Source organism: Perca fluviatilis, chromosome 3 (genome assembly GCF_010015445.1).
Source record: "Perca fluviatilis chromosome 3, GENO_Pfluv_1.0, whole genome shotgun sequence".
Classification (NCBI taxonomy): domain Eukaryota; kingdom Metazoa; phylum Chordata; class Actinopteri; order Perciformes; family Percidae; genus Perca; species Perca fluviatilis.
In genome coordinates this window covers 25,292,063-25,305,578 of record NC_053114.1, presented here as the reverse complement: position 1 = coordinate 25,305,578, position 13,516 = coordinate 25,292,063, and the positions used below count along the sequence as shown (strand labels likewise).

The 13,516-nt window shown below is 39.5% G+C and overlaps 1 protein-coding gene across 3 annotated transcripts in view; it reads left to right on the top strand.

Annotated features, from left to right (window-relative positions):
- sbf2 (SET binding factor 2) overlaps positions 1-13,516 on the top strand; it is a 114,541-nt gene that overhangs the window by 32,713 nt on the left and 68,312 nt on the right. The window lies entirely within an intron of this gene.

Genomic DNA, 13,516 nt, shown 5'->3' with positions numbered 1-13,516 from the left:
GATTGAAAAAGATGCCTGCTTGGATTTAACATAAAATGTTTAAAATCAAAATGTGCTTGGAACAGCTAATTTTATTTTTGACTGTTGCAGCTTTTTATAAATGGAGACCTACAAATATCATTACTTCCTGTTTAGAGAAGTTAATGATCAATCAATGATTGATTAATCACTGGGAAGAAAGTTGTCTGTTTTGCTTATATATACAAATATATTACATTGCAAACATTTAATTAAGAAAATTGTAAAATGTCTCCTATATGTATAATTCACAGACTGGCGTCTGGATGGTTGCATCATTATTGTGACCGCGGCCTTTGCTGTCTGCAGTGTAGACTAATCTCACAATTTCATAGTTCATATTAACAGGAGAGCAGACATCTGTGAACAAGTTGTATAGTGTTTCCCTAGTTAGTGAGTGTCATTGTCTTTACACCCCTTACCAGCTTTCTGATTTGGCAGTTAAGAATGTTTTCTGTGCAAAATAGGGAATATTTGTCTAATAAAAATGCTCATTGACAGATTGTACCCCAGGGAATTTTCATGTTTTAAAAACAAATTTGCCCTTTAGAGCTTGTGCAGCAGAAATTGGCATTTCCTGTTTAAGATAAATTCGTAATGATTGTTCACTCAAACATTTGACATGTTCCCTAATTAGGAAACCTCTTTCCACAGAATCCTTTTTACATTATGTCCAGCCTACTATCTGATTCTGTCTCCATCTTCTCCTTAAGGTATATTAATGGAATAGTTGCTCTCTCCCAGGGGGTCTGTTGTCCTTATATGGACAATGCAATGGATGGACAAATATTTGCTTATCAGGACTGGGAAAACTGTCAATTTCTAGGGCAACATTAGCACTTAACATTATCATACAGCACAGGACATTAGCGCCTGTGTTTTTGCTCATTTATATTGGCTACTGCAGATAAGCTTTTAATGACTAAGCAGAATGATTTTGGCAGTCACAAGTAGAGAAAAATGCAAAATAACTAGATCACAACACAGTACTTGATCCTTTGAAAGTACGATTCAGCACATACTTCTGTCATATTACATTTTTCCCGCTCTTTTTTTTTTATTACAGCATTAGATATTACACATACAAATCCAGATACAGGTACGATTTACAGGATCCATAGCTGTAGATGACAAAATAAATGTTGCATGATTTCTACTTTGCAGTTGAAGGTATGTTTAGTGTTTGGTGGAGGTCATAGCTATATAGCCTAATTTGAGGCCAGGTGATGCAGAGCAGCAGCAGGTGTAAAGGCCAACAAGTTGCATAATATGCAGGGGTGGTAACAAATTATATTTACTATTGTTACTGTTATAAAGTTGTTTTTTGTGTACTGGTACTTTTTAAAAATATGTAATTTTATTTTTACTTAAGTACTTTTTATCAGTATTGTACTTCACTACATTTCAAGCTGTGGCTGTCCCAAACGATTATGTTTTTAAACTATTAATCTGGCGATTATTTTTTCGATTATTCGACTAATCTAACGATGAATTTTTCAATTAGCGATTATTTTCCCATCGCTCAATTCTTAAGAATTTACACAAAACAAATTTCAATAAGGTTCAAATCTCTCTATTTATTAAAATTGTTTAACACTGCACTGTTCAAGTAAAATGAATTTGTAGTGCAACCTGAAGCCAGATGTAGGCTATCAATCCAACAACAAAATAAAGTCACTTTCAGGAAGAATACAAAAATAAAAACTTAAAGTAAACAGAGCAAGTGCAAAAAGAGTAGTGTATGAGAGATTAACCTGTATTTGCTTTTTTAAACAGTAGTAGGTAAAATAATGAATAAGCTCTTGTTTAACATCCAAGCTCTTCTCCCTTTTAATCTAACTTTAATTATTTGTATCTAAAGGCTGGTTAAGCACTGTAGGGAGGAGAAGTTGGACAGTTTTTGTCTTGTTCCAGTGATTGGCACATCTGGGTGATGGCGTCGGATATGCGTTAGCATGTTGGATGTATTTCCACTCACATACCCAACACCTGCTGAACAACGCCGACACACAGTCCTCGTCTTATCCACCACTCTCTCGCCTGTAGCCTACTACTGGAACTGACCCGAATACCGACGTTTTTGAGGCAGAGACGGCATGAGACGAGAGGAGATGACATGGGAGGCTCCAGGCTGTAGCCATACAGTCTCGAAGTTTTCCCAAACTTGCGATCTTAAAGGGGCCAGCAGGTCCCTCTAACTCTTGTGGGTCGCCACCACTCGCCATACTCCTCCTTTCGTGCTGCTATCTCTGACTCACTCACTGGACCGTCGACCTGACAAAAAACTGCACGTAGGCGGAGGAGCTCGGCTAGCTTCAGAGCTAAGGCAGGGCTACAGATCAGGTGTCCCTAGAACTTGCGTATCTAACAATAGTTCCACATTACATTAGTTCGGCATTACATAAATTAATTTGCACGCAAGTTTTATTTATTTTATTTAGTGACGCGTCGACGCAAATTATTTGTGTCAACGCATTTACGTAATCGACTATGTCGACGAATCGTCCCAGCCCTATTTCAAGCTGCATCCATTACAGAGTAAAAACAAAAAAAGTCCTGATAAACTTTGTGTGAATAGAACAAAAACGAAGAGAAGATGAATCATCTGCTGTTGTGTCTGTCTGCGGCCGCAGGACTGCAGAGCTCCAGAGAGGTGACTCTCTGCACTCAGCTGACACTCTGGAAATTATGTTATAAATGTTTGCGTTCACTGGCTGAGATCACGGGCCGGGGCTAGCGCTTAAGTTAGTGCAAGAAACGAACAACCGTTCAATTATCATCGGCCATGACCACCCTCCACACACAGTTGGCACTTTACAGAGAAGATTAGCAACGGCCCCTGGTGCAGATGACAACTAATGATACGCTCGTTACAGTAAGTGCAATAAAACCGTCGTGAGTAAAAGGCCGAAACTTTATCAATACTTTATCGGACATAAACCTGTAGAAAAACGATATTTCAATCTGCTTTCGTCTGTCTCTTATCTGCTGCTGCCGTTTTACACAAGCACAGCGCGCTACTCTGCAAATAGCAAGCTTAAGGAAAAGCTATCTGTATGTAGTCCAACTGTTTGTCTTAGTTTGCCACGAATCTTGAAATTTAGACAAATTCTTGTAAACTTAGCTGCTGGCGGAAACAAACCAGCCTCGCCTCTATACCAGTACTAAATCCACATGGCATTGTGCACGCCAATGACCTCAATGGACCTTGACAATGTCGTCTGCATTCTTCATTCTTTTTAAACTTCACTCAGTGTTTTGATGCCAGGAATATGATTTATCTTATTGACAATAGCTCAGGGAAATGTCCAGCCCCTGGACCCTTAGCCTCATGAAAATGTGTTCAATATTATTGTAGCTGAACTTGTGCTGAATACAAAAATACCATGGTACTTTGAAAATACTGCTTACATTTGATCAAATGGAGAACAATATCAGAGCATGCTAAAATCATCTGCATGCCTGAAAATACCCTTAGACCCCAGAGGGTGAAGAATCACATATAGGGTCTAGTTATAATTAGCATTATTGTACTTTGGCATAGTTTAAAAAAATAAAAAAAATTAAATACAAATAAATTGCATGTAAGGCTGCAACTACCGATTATTTTCATAGTCGATTAATATGTAAAATGTATTTAAAGTAACAGTACTTTTACTTGAGTACAATATTGTGGTACTCTTTCCACCTCTGATAGTATGGGTCAGATATCTAAGCCAAGATAAATGAAGAGCGCTAATCTAAACAGGCATTTCTCACATTTCATGTTTAGATGGTCATTCTTTTTTTCACTATGACAAGATCCTTTGTAGAAATGCAAATATAATCTACATTTCTAAACCGTATTTGCAGATTTAGAAGTAAACAAACATTAAACTTGGGTTGAAAAAGTTATTTTGTATGAATACTGAATTAAGTTTTGTTTGCCTTTTAATAATGTCCAAGAGTTATTATAGCTGTAGCTAAAATCTTTGGCTCTGTGCGGACACGGTCAAAGAGATACGTGGACATGTGAGGCTGTTTTTTCAGCACAAATAGACATATTGTGAGTGGGTGGTTTGAATGGCATGCAGGCATCTTCCTGTGTAACTTACGGAGTCTGTTGGTGGCCATCAAAAGTGTCTTGTTGTGAATCAATGTTTATAGACGAGCCGTGGTGTGTCATACAGCAGAGCATAGTGCTCCTGGTGAAACTATGAAAAATTAAAAAGTATGCACCTGTCCAAAAAATGTAAATTACATTTTTTGTTGATATGAGGCCGAAACCCTAGCACTAGTCTTTAACCTTTCACTGACTCCAAGGTATGAGCCAGGATGGCTCTACTCTCTCAGCATCATCCCTCCAGTATCCTGTCCTGGTTTCATACAGTTTAAATATAGAAACACTGATGCAGGTTTAGCTAAATCTATTAGCTTAGTGTTTCCAGATGTCATACCATTTATTGTGCCTGTGTGGATGTGTGTGAATTTTTTGTATTCCATCTCGCTGAAGTGATCCCCCCAACCCCCAATGCTTCTTCATTATGGGTCAGCCTAGACTGAAATTGAGACATGCAATCCCTAGAGTGCAAAGAAAGCATGAGGCATGATGTTTCTCATTGAAGGCAGTATGCCTGAGCTGAAACAAGAGGATGCATTTAATGCAAGTCTTTTTTGGCAAATACCCCACATATTTGCTAAAACTGTTCTAAAATACAACTCTATGTTCAAGTATACTAGTATAAAATATTAGATAGCATGCTGAATAAGATACAGCTTCAGTTCTCTATGAAAAAGCGCCCAGAGGACTGAACAGGGACAGGAAAGAGGGGGTTGTTCCAGAAATTTGCTTTCCTACTATGTGGTGTGTGTGTGACAAACTTTGGTCTAGAGCCAAATGACTGAAATTCCAGCTTTGAAGCTTTAATGAAGATACACCATAGTGTTTAACAGACCCACTAAGCAATTTGCATTTTGGCTCTGTTTTGGGCTGGTATGTAAACCATTATTATTTGCACATTTTCTCTACTCCATGAAAAAAGAAAATGACTCATTTACAAACACTAAGGAACACATCTGTAGTAAACAGTGGATGAAGCTGAGCACGAAAAGCATTTTGCGGTCACAACAGGCCCCCAGCAAACTAAATAACCACAGATGAGGAATGCACCAAGAAAAAGCGTTTACAACTTGTGCTAGGAAAAATGTGTTTCTAATCTTTTCAGGCAAGTGATGATGATAGGAACCAGCTCAAATCCTCATCTGTTATGGATGAGCCAGGTCTGTAGATGGTCAGTTGTGCAACTAGTACATTTCCATCATCTCTCCCTGCAGTATGAAGCCACTGTCCTCATAATATACAGTAAACGGACAGAGGGAGTTGAGGTAGTATTCACTTAAGAAGTTTTTAATGTGTAAACTCCACCAAATTTCAGAAAGAATGATGGCTACCTCAAAATGTATTAGTCATTACCAACTAAACAGAAGTACAACTGGTTTTGCCAGAACAACGGTTGGAGAAATGTACTTACTCCACAATTACTTGCAAGTTTTCCTTGATTGATTTTATTTTGATTTAGTTTCTTATTTTACTTTTACCTCCGAAGAGTTACTTTGACATGGATCATGTGACGTAAAAAAATAGCAGAGTAGTGGTTTTCTAAAATGAATAACACAATGACCATAGGGTTGACTTGAACTTGAATCTAATGATTACATTTTTTTTTTACGTATGTATTTTATTATTAATTTTAACTTATTATTGGTGCTCTCCCTTGCTGTGATGAGGAGAGTTTTACTATTTTTCAAATTTCAAGTACAGTTGTGTCTGCCTGCTTTGCTTAAGAGGGCAAGTTGTTGCACTGATTGCAGATTTCGTCGTTTTCTTTATATGATGGAATATATATGCAACTGAAGTAGGCAAGATAAAACAAAGTCCTGATTGGTTTGTATCTTTTATTTTTCAACTGGAGAGCCAATAGGAAGCCTCAAATCCCTCTCCACCCCCCGCTCCCCATTAGCATTGTGTCCTACTAGTTAACTAGGGTGCATTTTGGCTTTGACTAGTTAACTAGTGGAGGAACCTGATGTCTAATATCAAGGAATTCCATATCCTTGATATTAGACATCAGGTTCCTCAATGCTCAAACGGCTTGCCATAGTGCCAGCATTCAAAATGATATTCAACCTGTCACTGGCTTAGTCTGTCATACACACATGCTTCAAGAATTCCACCATCATTTCCTGTGCCCAAGAAAACAAGATGAGCCCTGCCTGAATGACTACCGCCCAGTGGCACCTCAGTGATAAAATGCTTTGAACGACTGGTCAAGGATTACATCTGCTCTTCACTACCCAGCACAGTGGACCAATTACAGTTTGCTTACCGTCCTAACCGATCAACGGAGGAAGCCCTATCACACATCCTCCACACCACCATATCTCGCCTGGAAAAGAAAGGAAGCTGTGTGACATTGCTGTTTATTGAGTACAGTTCAGCTTTGAACTTTAACACCATCATGGCACTCCCAGCCTAATATTCAACTGCTCTATCTCTAGTCTCAAATGTTGTGGCTGTGGGCGAGATGCTGCAGCAATGAACAATAGTAATCCTGTGCTGGTCCAGTCCAACACACAGTATGCGGTGTGGGTTTTCTGTTCCACTCAGTCAGCTAGTCAAGCGCAAGTGTTTTCTCTAACTGCATACCAAGCCGGTCATTTGCTTTTTTGTCCCACTGCTTACTCAGATATATAGTGATAGCCATAATTGTTACTGAAAGAAAGACATTTATACAAGTGGCCACCACAATGGCCAAAAACAAAAGCCAATATGGGTGTGTTAAGATGCAGCTCCACTTATGGCCACTACATTCTTAAGTCTTCCCTTTTGATTGTGAGCTATTAAAACTCTTAAATTAAAAAATCTATATGTTTTCCACAAAACATTGGTGGTCTGTAAAAGTAGAGGGAGAGGTTTTTGAGTGTGAGAAAATGGTGATGAGTGGTAAACCCAAATCCAGTCTTCAAAACAATCTTCCAAAACAAGGGTGACAACACAGGCACTAAGTACTCTACAATCTACTGATAGCTATCGTTTACCTCAGGCTAATTAATTAGCTAGTAAGGGGCGATTTTTGGCAGCCAGCCTTCCAAAAGATAGAACAATGAAATGAAATGTTAACCGATCATTAACCATTGACAACAAGCAGGAAACGGAGTCTCAGTTCACCTGTCCGGGAGGCTCTGACACATTTTCCGCACTCCGTGTCTGTGGACAGCTGTAGGCTTGTACCTGTTAATGTTCTGTGCATTGTCGGACACATGGCAGCCACTTTCCTGAAACCACTTGCGAGACTGACGAGTCCACAGCAGCCCGTGGCGTTTATGTCTCCACCGCCTCCACCAGCAGGTTGTCAACTTGTTGTTTGGAATGAAAGGGAGAAAACAGGACAGCGTAACACAGCGGATATCTTGCATATACATATATAGTTATTTTTTTTTGGACGACGTAGTTAAGGCAGCAGGCGTGTGTTGCTTAGGCGGCCGCCTTAGCTACAAAGTGCTGTGGGAAACCCTGTATTAACAACAGATGCTTTCTTTACGCAAATGTTTATTATTGCAACAATCCAAAACAATGACAAATACTGTCTAAAATATTCTCCAGAATAACCTCAGAGGTACAGTATGCTCAACAAATATGTTTAAAGCATAATATGTCAAACTCAAGCCCATCAAGCCATAACAGATGAGCACATATGAAATGAATGTCCCACTTTACACTTCTTTGTACTTCTTACGTCTCCATTGCAAACTGTCCAGCGTGGCCTGCCTTTGGCGAGGGGGAGGAGGGTGCTCTGCATCAGCCGTAGGCTTGGCCAGCATGTAGTATTTAGGACTCAACGTACTCCGGTGGCAACTCAATTCACATCAACAGTACATGCAAATAAATTAAGTCTTGTCAAGAGAACCATCTGGAAGGGCTTTAAAACTAAATTTGCCATTCAAAAGACCCTTTCTTTATCCATTTCTGCTCAAGGAAGTTTGTTACTGCTAGCAATCTACAACATTACCGCTGCATCGCTATCTTATTTCCCAAACTGCGGAGCAGCCTGAGGCCCAAATCACAGAACGTGCGCATGTTAATAGTGCATCAAAGAAATTAGTGGCTTGGAAAGGAATTTGCGCTAACTCGGTATTATCACCTTCATTTTGATAGCCCTTGTTAATACATTAAATTGAATATACTGTAATTGCAGTACTGTATGTAATGCCAGCTTACACTCATACTTGTTTTCATCAGATAAAAAATTGTAGACATGAAGTTAAAAAGAAAATGTCCCCTTGGTTCCCAACTTCCTCCGATGAAGGAATTTGACCTGACCTAACCAGACTTTCAACATTTATGTCATTTTTCTAGAACTGTCTAGAACTTTGACATCTTGAACTCCTCTATTTCCCCCCAAATCCCTGCTGTAATGAGGAATGGCTCGGCACTTCTGGGAAGGATGCTGAAGTTATTCAGAAAACTTGTAAACTGCTGGATAGTAGATATGACTGCTGGAAATTTAAATAGGAACTTTTTAAACATATTTGGAAAAAGAATACATTAGAACTCCAGTATGACCTGAGCCTCTGGACTCGGGGCAGGTTCAGTTCACTTAAGAAAAAAATCCCCCTTTTTGCTGCGAGGACTCCTTTATCTGGCCTTGTTCTCGGAGCAGGTTGAATAAGCAAATCATGACAAAGCTTAACGGCATTGTTCATAATCAGCAGCCTTGGTTAGTCAGTTTCAGGCTCTGTTCCAAACCACAGACAGATGAAAGAATGTAGCCTAATTCTATCACTATATCAATTGCCTCAAGTGACCATTACTTGACATGTCGCACTGCACGTCGTTCTTATGATGTTTGTAAAACTATGAGAGAAAAACTAAACAGTGCATTCCAGATTGCAGGATGCCGTTCCAGCCAGGGGGAAGAATGGGATCATGTGTTTGTCAGGAAGATCCACACATGACTAATCAATGCTTCGTGTGCCATTGAAGCTAAACACATCAGAAAACAAAGCTGGAGCTGTCAAGCAATGAGGACATACTGAAAATCACTGTGAGCTCAACAGGAAATGGGAATACACAGGATGAGTAGAAGCCACAGTATGCTGGCGATCAAACATACTCGTACCTTCAGATGAAGTACAGTAGAAGCTTTCTATCTTAGTAGTTTATTGTTTATATCTAGTTGTTTTGGGAATTGAATGTTTCTTCGCTCGTTATTCACCCAATAAGAAGGCTTCCTTCTTGCTCTTGCTTTTTGAGTGGCAGTGCATTTCACAAATACCAGATTATGAGCAGCTCCTCTTAGTCGGTGTACAGCGTGCGCGGAGTACAAAGGCTAATTTCCATTAATGGCTTTCCTTGTTCAGCAGCACTTGATTCTTCAACAAAGACATCCTACCTGCAGCCATGCACTCAGAAAAGCAAATTTAAATATTTTAAATGACTAAAAATGAATGTGAACCATAGCCTTTTTTTACGAGGCCGCACAGTTCCTGTTTATGCGTGACCTTTGTGGTTCAAGTGTAATTTTTAACGTCGCTGTTGCATCTATAACTTGATGCTGTTACATCTGTCAACTGTGCGTGTCTCCCTATGGGAGAAAGAATTAACTATATAGGGCCGTTAGTTTAGTTAGTTAGTTAGTTACATTTTATTTCTGTGTCATGCCAAACATTTGGCCCATCCCACATGGGATTACAAGACACCACAAACTTATTTAGCAAACATCTTCCGGTCGCATATACAAATCATTCGGAGAAATACATGAATACAAATGCATACACATGTATACATACGCATATATATATACACACACACACACACACTCACACTCACACTCACACACACACTGCATATACAAACAAATCCTCATCTACAAATCATCTCGATAAAGAGCTTTCCCTCTTCTCACAGGCTTTCTCAAGATAATTGGCTAATTTATGTTTTCACATGTGAACAGCCATCTCAGTCTCTGATTTTATCTTACGAAACAAAATCACGCTGTTCACGATAAAAAGGCAGTAGAAAACAAAATGGAACTCATTCTCTACCTTCATTCAAACAACACATGGACAGATCTGTTTTTCCTTTTCTACATTAATGTAGCGTCCTGTTTCAACAGTCAAAGGTTTAAAACACCAGATCTCACTTGAGCACACAGATCACAATACCAGCCCTTTCACATCCTTGTCCATGCATTTCTAGAAATGCAGCAGAACCATGCATTATTTATTTATATTTAGCGTTGCCGCGCCCCTTAACCAGTTTGGGAACCACTGATGTAGCCTATATGCTTGTATAGTTAAACTGTGGTGCATTTAGGCAAGTATAGTTGTAATTGCCTATTTAGGTTAATTTATGTGTATCATAACCTATAAGTATGATTTGGTCTTGGATGGGCTAGGCCCACCTGGTTTTCTCTGGGCCCACCACACTGTGCCTACACTACTGTTATTCTGTCATACACACTTACAGAAATGTTATTTCCTGATAGACCCAAGTCTGAGAGTCCATCAAAAAATAGGTGACCAACACTGTGGCCAGCCAGGAGCTGGGCAAAAACGTGTAGCTGTCAACTGGTGCCAGTAGTCCGGTTAACTGCTCCAAGAGCAAAGTTTTAGGATGCCCCAGCTATCCTGTACATTTCCTCCCTCCCTTCTAAGATCTCGCTGGCTCTAGACATCCCTCTAACTGGCTACTTGTGAATGTCACTGTTTCTAGTATACTAAAATTGACTGCTGCTGACACCAGGGCCAATGGCTGGTGACATAACTTGGATTCTTACACCTACATACTTAAATGTGTAGGAATCTGCATACTGACTGCCTCCATATGTTCAATAGCTTTCTGTGAAGAGATTTGCCTTAAAACTCCCAGCACTGTCTGATGTATGCAGACGTACAGTACATGCCCAGTTTCAAGTGTTGAGCTCCTCAACACTCCTCAGTGTTGAGCTTCTTCAACAAGACTTGCCAACAATGTTTCAGTTGTAATGGTTTCCTTATGTGTTGGCATTGTAGACATAGAATATGGTCCAAACTGCTGTATTCTAAGCCTGCTAAACTTCACCTACTCTTATTGACATGTGCTGGGTGTTTGAAATTCTAAGTGAGATATAGTCCTATTCTTTGGAGCAGTCTTACCCACTGACAGCATAATAACATGATGCAGTAATCCATTACATTGCTGTTATTCATTGACATTTTTAGCCATACTAGTAAGAGTTTGGGGCTCTAAGTATGTGTTGGTTGCTTGTCAAACCCTGTTGGGTTTTAGGATTAGCATGGTCTCTGGAGGCTGGTTGCAGCGCTTTCAGAGTCCTACAGTATTTACCACAAAAGAACCATACGTATGGCTATGTTCTCTCAGTCTGAAGTTGCAGATTTAGACATGTCCCCATTCTATTATGTACTATTGGGTGGTTTCTTGAGCAAGGAATCTTATATTAACATATACTGTACTGAATGAACAAGTGTGTTGACAAAAACCTTTTTGAGAGATTTGTGTGTGAAGCCTTATGTGAAAAGGTGTGTTTGTTGGGAAACATTATTCTACTGTGTTCAAACACACTGACACATACTGCAAAGATTCACATTTACTCCTCACACTGCATTAGTGTAAATTCAGTGGAGGAACAAAAGTTGTTGTGGTTTGAAATGTGCATTTATTAATGGCAGAAGTGAGACTGAGGTCTACGGTGAATCCCGTAACTGATTTAAGGGCCCCCACAAGGCAGTGGAGGAAGCACCTGTTCCACAGCAGGGTCATTATCAGCCATTATCTTACTGTGCTCTAAAGGCCGGGGCTCAGCAGTCTGACGCAGGACAGCCATTGTACTGATCTACAACCTCAGGACAAAGCTGTTTACCTTTCTCTTTCATTCATCACTCCATGTGCTCAGAAATGTGTTTTGGATTTTTCGTGTTTACTTTTTACAGATTAAATAAAAAACAACCATGTTTACCTACCGTCAGCTGATATAGGTAAAAAATTAGGCTTGGCAATGTGGTACTAAAAAATAATAGTGGACAAACCAAAATACTGCATACACAAATACTTAAAGCCCCAAGAATATATATGTATACAGCATGTATCAAACTTAAAAGCTTGACTTAAAGCCACTATTAATAATAAATTGAATTTATATAGCGCTTTTCATGGACTCAAAGTCGCTTAGGATTTGAACATTTCTGACTTTGGCGCCTTATGTGGTACTATCAAAAGAGAAACTGGCAGACAGGAATGCCGCTAACCCCCTACGGATCTGACCTGGGGACACTGGGTTCAGTCTTGGGTGCCTCTCATTGTGCTCTAAACTACATAAGTACAGATCCACAGCCTGGTCACAGTCATGCAGAAGCAGGTAAAGTGCTCAAAGGCCAAATGCACAGTTGCAGGCAGTCTAGGGTTGGAGGCCAGATGTGACCCTACAGCAGGTACTTGGGAGGAATGGTACCTTGGCCAGACATAGTCTTCGCCTTGTCAGAAAGTTAAGTTATTAGGAGGCACAGACAAAGAGAACGTATTGTAGGGTAATACTATAGTGCTTGCTGTATTTCCTACAAAAATGACTACTACTATATACTAGTAGGAGTCACTTATGTAATAGTGTAGGACGGTTGGTTGGTTTAGTTATTTAATATGGCTCGGTACTCCTTCTTGACATCACCACTTTGAATTCTAATAAAGCCTAATTCTTTTTTTTCCCCAACAAATATTGATGTCTGAAAACTGTTATAAACTGTTATAATAAGTAGAACTACCGCTTCCACTAAAAGTCTCCATCCATCATTGTAAATGTTTGAGGTTAAAGCCAGGTACAAGTAGGACAATTACGTGTTTTTTCACCATGGCACAAATGCCAGAATCAAAAGGTTGTTCTGGTCTGTTGGTGTCTGTTGTGATTTGGGAGAGAAATCGTACAGCGTCAATAGTTCTTCTACAGCTCGCTGGCCACTAGCTTCAATTTGTTATTTTACTTGCCCATAGTGTTGGAGCTTACAAAGATGTGTTTTACTTGGTAGTCAATGTCACTTATTTACGAATACTTCAGCAAATTTCGTAATGGCTTACTGTGCAAAGCCAACTGCACTCTCTTGCCAGATTTCTGTTTAACATAAGACCCATCACATGGATTGTGAAACTCTGTAGTTATAACATGGCTTTGACGTAACCTTAAAAAAGTACAGTGTGCTGACAAACTCTTAGGCTGTGATTAATGCAGTTATATAAGCAGGTATGCTCATACATGACAGATCAGGTCCTTCTTTTGCAGAAGTCATTGATTGTTTTTGCGGTAATGCCATAAGCTTTACACAGTTGATCTTACCGGTCTACTTGCTTCAGTTTTGACAGATTCTGTCACAGCAATGAGAGAATTTATTGGATTAGGCTTGTTTTTATGACATTCAAGCGGTTGTAATATCAGTTTTACCACGATAACTTGTTATTAAACAGTGCCGGGAA